This window comes from Myodes glareolus, chromosome 21 (assembly GCF_982192425.1).
Source record: "Myodes glareolus chromosome 21, mMyoGla1.1, whole genome shotgun sequence".
NCBI lineage: Eukaryota > Metazoa > Chordata > Mammalia > Rodentia > Cricetidae > Myodes > Myodes glareolus.
The window spans coordinates 34744004-34749193 of NC_142046.1; the positions used below are offsets into that span (position 1 = coordinate 34744004).

Consider the following 5190-nt stretch of genomic DNA (forward strand, 5'->3'; position numbering starts at 1 on the left):
TATACCCAGAAAGACAAATATAATATGTTCTCACTCATAAGTGGATGTTAGACATAAAGCAAAGGATAACCAGTCTATAGTCCAGTGCATGGTAGGGCACACTTTTAATCCTAGCTCTTTAGAGGCAGAAGTAGGAAGACCTCAATGAGTTTCAGGCCAATCTGATTTGTATAAAGTGTTTTGGTTCATCCAGAGCTGTTTACCCTATCATTTAAAAAATAATAATGAGGAAGAGGTGATAATAATATCAACCAGCTGAAAGGGAATAACAGATGTTCCTCTTAATAGGAACACAAAGAGCTACTGATCGAGTCTCATAGCCATTTCTTTTTTTTTTTTTTAATGGAGCCCGGGATCAAGTGGACTTTGGTGAAGAAGGACCTGTGTTCAGTTCCGAGCACTATATAAGCTGGTTAAGTTGTCCTCTGACCTCCATACATGTGCTATAGCATGCATGCATGCACCTATATGCCTAGACACACAAACACACATAGATGCATACACACACAATTAATTAATTAATTAATATAAAAGCAAAACCTGTTCCGGCCAGGGCCTGCAAAAGGAAATTACTCAGCTAGACTTCCTCGGAAAGAATAGCTATAAAAACTCTCGCATCCACATCATGGTGGAGAACGGGAATGGCTGCCATCAAATCACTTTCATTCAGCACTGTAGTGAGTGTCAGAAGCGACGATCTATAAGTATTTAAAATATATAAATAGCACGCTGGCGTGATTCCGTCCTGCATGTCTGTTCTGAGGCGCAGCAGGCAGTACCCTCTGTCCGACTTCTCTGCCACCGAAGAAAGCGCCTCCACCTCATGGAAGACTCGATGGACATGGACAAGAGCCCTCTAAAGCCTCAGAACTACCTTTTCAGCTGTGAACTAAAAGCCGACAAAGATTATCCCTTTAAGGTGGATAATAATGAGAATGAACACCAGCTATCACTAAGAACGGTTAGTTTAGGTGCTGGGGCAAAAGACGAGTTACACATGGTAGAGGCAGAAGCAATGAGCTATGAAGGCAGTCCAGTTAAAGTAACACTGGCGACTTAGAAAATGTCTGTACAGCCCACAGTTTCTCTTGGGGGCTTTGAAATAACACCACCTGTGGTCTTAAGGTTGAAGTGTGGTTTGGGGCCTGTGCACATTAGTGGACAGCACCCAGTAGCTGTAGCAGGAGATGCGGAGTCGGAAGATGAAGATGAGGAGGATGTAAAGCTGTTGAGTGTGTCTGGAAAGCGATCTGATCCTGGAGGTGGCAACAAGGTTCCACAGAAAAGAGTAAAACTTGATGAAGATGATGACGATGATGACAATGATGACGATGAGGATTTTGATGATGAGGAAGCTGAAGAAAAAGTTCCAGTGAAGAAATCTGTACGAGATACCCCAGCCAAAAATGCACAAAAATCAAACCAAAATGGAAAAGTGCGGCGCGCATCCTGACCAGCAGGAATGAACGCCACCAAAAACGAGAATTCCTTCCCTGGTCACGTCTTTATTCGGAGCCCTTTGATTGAGGAAAATTGGGGGAAGGGAAGATAGAGCAGGGACAAGAGAAAGCTTAGAGAGAGGAAGTTGAGTCCCGAGGCAGCTGCTTTTAAACGGTGGAGAGGCTTGAACGCTGTCCTGATTGGTTAATGCCATTCTGCTGGTCTGAGCATGTGCAAGCAAGGGTGCAGGCAAGGGTGCTCAGCCCCACGCGGCCAAGCCAGGTATACCTCCAAACTGCAGGACCACCTGTGCCTCCAGGTGGCTCCCAACAGCTCCCCCTATTATTGTCTTTAAGAGCAATAAGGCAAAACTATTTTCCAATCTGGTCCCCACCTCATGATGTGTGGACCGATTAAAGAAAAGAAAAACAAGACACACCCTCCGCCAATGCATACCTTCCTCCGTGCTTTGTGGGACTATCTGGTCCCTAGAGGGTGCAAAGGCTATGCATGGCTAATTGTCTATGAGCTCTTTTGAAGCTGAGAGTCAAACTTGGGGTGAGGATACACATTCCAAGACTGCCAAGGCCTGTGTCACAAAGACCTTGTCCCACCTAACTTGGGCTAGCAGGTAGCACACCAATCAAAGACATACAGCACTTCCACCTAGACACAGCATGCCAAGAATATCTCTGCTCCCACCCATCCCTAAGGAAGGAAAAGGCAAAGTAGAGTCAGTCAGAAAATCGTTAAGAGATAAGAGGTTGCACAGGGTGTTGCTCAAGGCGATAACGTGAGACAGCTGCTCTTGACACTGCCCAGAAGGTCATCTCTGCTGCCTCTGCACGAATCTTTCATAGCAGTATCCTTCATTTCTCTGGTCGGTCTTGTTGGCACCCAGATGTATGTCAGCATTCCTAGAAAAACATAAACAAAACTCTCCTCCCAAATTAACATTTAAGAGTACTAAAAACTCTCAGTGTAAAAATTCAGCACAATCAGTACTGGAAGTAGGCTGGTTTTGAACTTAGAGATCTGCAGGTCTCTGTTTCAAAAAGCAAATCTTGTTTGCCTGTACCAGCAAAATTTTGAATTAAAAATTAAGTGTAAAGAATGCAAGAGAAATCCTTTCTCTGGGGGAAGCTGTCACTGGTAGTCCCCCTCTATTGTTTAAAACCAAAACAGTTGTCACTGGGAGTTGAACTCATGACCTTTGGAAGAGCAGGCAGTGCTCTTAACCTCTGAGCCATCTCTCCAGCCCTGCATTCAAATGAAAAAACCTCTAGGTAGCATTGTTTTATTCCACCCGTTGCCTCAGGCAAAAGGTCCGCCTTTGTTACCTAAGATACGGTAACCAGGTTGACGCGCCTTTATTATGATAATCACGACCAGTTCTGCCTGAAGTTTATGAGGGAAAATGGATGTCGGCATTCGATCTGACTACTTCCTGCTGACAAAGGGACGTTGTGAATTTTTGGGGGATAAATGTTTTTATCTGACTGAATTCTTGGCGGCTGTGGCTGTGAGCGGCGGCGGCAGCAGCGGACGGTGGCGGCTGCCACAGCTCCGCCTCTGAGGCCCATTATGGCGCGCTCCGCATGGCCCCGCCCCGGGCCATGCGTGTTTCCGCGGGCGATCTGTGCACCCTGCCTCACCTCAGGCAATGAACTCGCACCGCTGGCCGTGAGTCTCCGGCGAGGGGGGCCTCTCCTGCCCGGTCAGGGCCGTGCGGGGGAGGGCCCGGTTAGGGCCGCGGGGGCCCCAGTCTCAGACCTTCCCAGGGGCCGGGGAGTGACGAGCACTCAGCACGTGGCCCCGCCAATGAGCTTCCTCCGCCCGCCCATGTTGCTATGGAAACGCAGCTTCGGAGTTTGGCCCCTCTCGTCTTTAGGTCTTTAGCGGCGCTGCTGCTCAGAGCTCAAGTGCTGGGATTAAAGGCGTGCGCCACCACCGCCGGCTACTTCCTCAATCAAAGTTAAAGTTTTCTGTACGTGAGAGCCAGAGACTGAGCTCTCTTAACAAAATTAGGCGAAAATCACCTCCAAAAGCTCTGTGGCTCTTTAAGAACAGGGAAGGCAGTCTTCACGCATGATCAAACTCGCCTCCCTACGAGACTGTTGCCCCGAGTCTCTAACAGCGAGTACGGAGGTGGACGGAAAGGGAGCGGAAGCCGCGGTCTCCCGTACCCCATCGTCCTCATAGTCCCGCCTTAGTTACCTCGCCTTTTTTGCTGCTGTTCACACTCCTCCTGCACTGAACTTAAGGGATTTTTCTTCCCCGTTGCTTTCTGTACCTTCTTTCAGATACCTTAACTTTGATTTTTTTTGTATTTTCTTTTCTTTTTAGGCCTATCCTTTTTTCATTTCTTTTCCTCCCCTTTCTGGAGGATTTAACTGACGTCACTCACCGCTCCACGTGTTCAGAGTTCTGAAATTCACGGCTCTCTGTCCTGGTGTCTGATTTCGGCTTTTTCTCCCCAGGCTTTCAGCACGTTGCTGGGCGCTTCCTTCTCAGGGTCCCCCAGCGTATTTGTCAGGGTCCCTCAGCATCCCGGGGCTTCGAGCACCAGTTGCGGCGCGCATCCTGACCAGCAGGAATGAACGCCACCAAAAACGAGAATTCCTTCCCTGGTCACGTCTTTATTTGGAGCATTCCCTTGAGGAAAATTGGGGGAAGGGAAGATAGAGCAGGGACAAGAGAAAGCTTAGAGAGAGGAAGTTGAGTCCCGAGGCAGCTGCTTTTAAACGGTGGAGAGGCTTGAACGCTGTCCTGATTGGTTAATGCCATTCTGCTGGTCTGAGCATGTGCAAGCAAGGGTGCAGGCAAGGGTGCTCAGCCCCACGCGGCCAAGCCAGGTATACCTCCAAACTGCAGGACCACCTGTGCCTCCAGGTGGCTCCCAACAGAAAAGACTTAAAACCATCAACACCAACATCAAAGGGTCAAGAGTCCTTTAAAAAACCAGGAAAAAACTCCTAAAACACCAAAAGGACACAACTCTGTAGAAGACATTCAGGCAAAAATGCAAGCAAGTAAACAAAAAGGTGGCTCTCTTCCCAAAGTGGAAGCCAAGTTCGTTAATTATGCGACGAATTGCTTCCGGATGACTGACCAGGAGGCTATTCAAGATCTCTGGCAGTGGAGGAAGTCCCTTTAAGAAAATAGTTTAAACAGTTTGAAATATTCCATTTTATGTAATTTCTGTAACAGTTGATATATCTGGCTGTCCTTTTTATAATGCAAAGTGAGCACTTTCCCTACTGTGTTTGATAAATGTTGTCCAGGTTCCATTGCCAAGAATGTGTTGTATAAAATACCTGTTTAGTTTTCAAGGATGGAGCTCCACCCTTTACTTGGTTTTAAGTATGTATGGAATGTAATGATAGGACATAGTAATAGTGGTGGTCAGATGTGAAAATGGTAGGGAGACAAAAATATACATGTGAAATTTTATATATATATATATATATATATATATATATATATATATAGTCCAGAAAGGGTAAAAAAGTTCTATGAAAAGAGGCCAAGAGAATTCACAAGAAACTACTAATACTAATAAATGTTGCATGAGGTTTCAGGATACAAACCAGGTCAGTATTAAAAGCAAACCCATCGGGGCTAGAGAGATGGCTCAGAGGTTAAGAGCATTGCCTGCTCTTCCAAAGGTCCTGAGTTCAATTCCCAGCAACCACATGGTTGCTCACAACCATCTGTAATGGGGGTCTGGCGCCCTCTTCTGGCCTGTGG

The 5190-nt window shown here is 46.8% G+C and overlaps 2 pseudogenes; one reads left to right on the top strand and one right to left on the bottom strand.

The window, feature by feature from the left end:
• Nucleotides 1-759: 759 nt before the first annotated feature.
• Nucleotides 760-4883, top strand: LOC148118709 (nucleophosmin-like; annotated as a pseudogene).
• On the bottom strand, nucleotides 3068-3277 carry LOC148118710 (Nuclear RNase P; annotated as a pseudogene).
• Nucleotides 4884-5190: the final 307 nt, after the last annotated feature.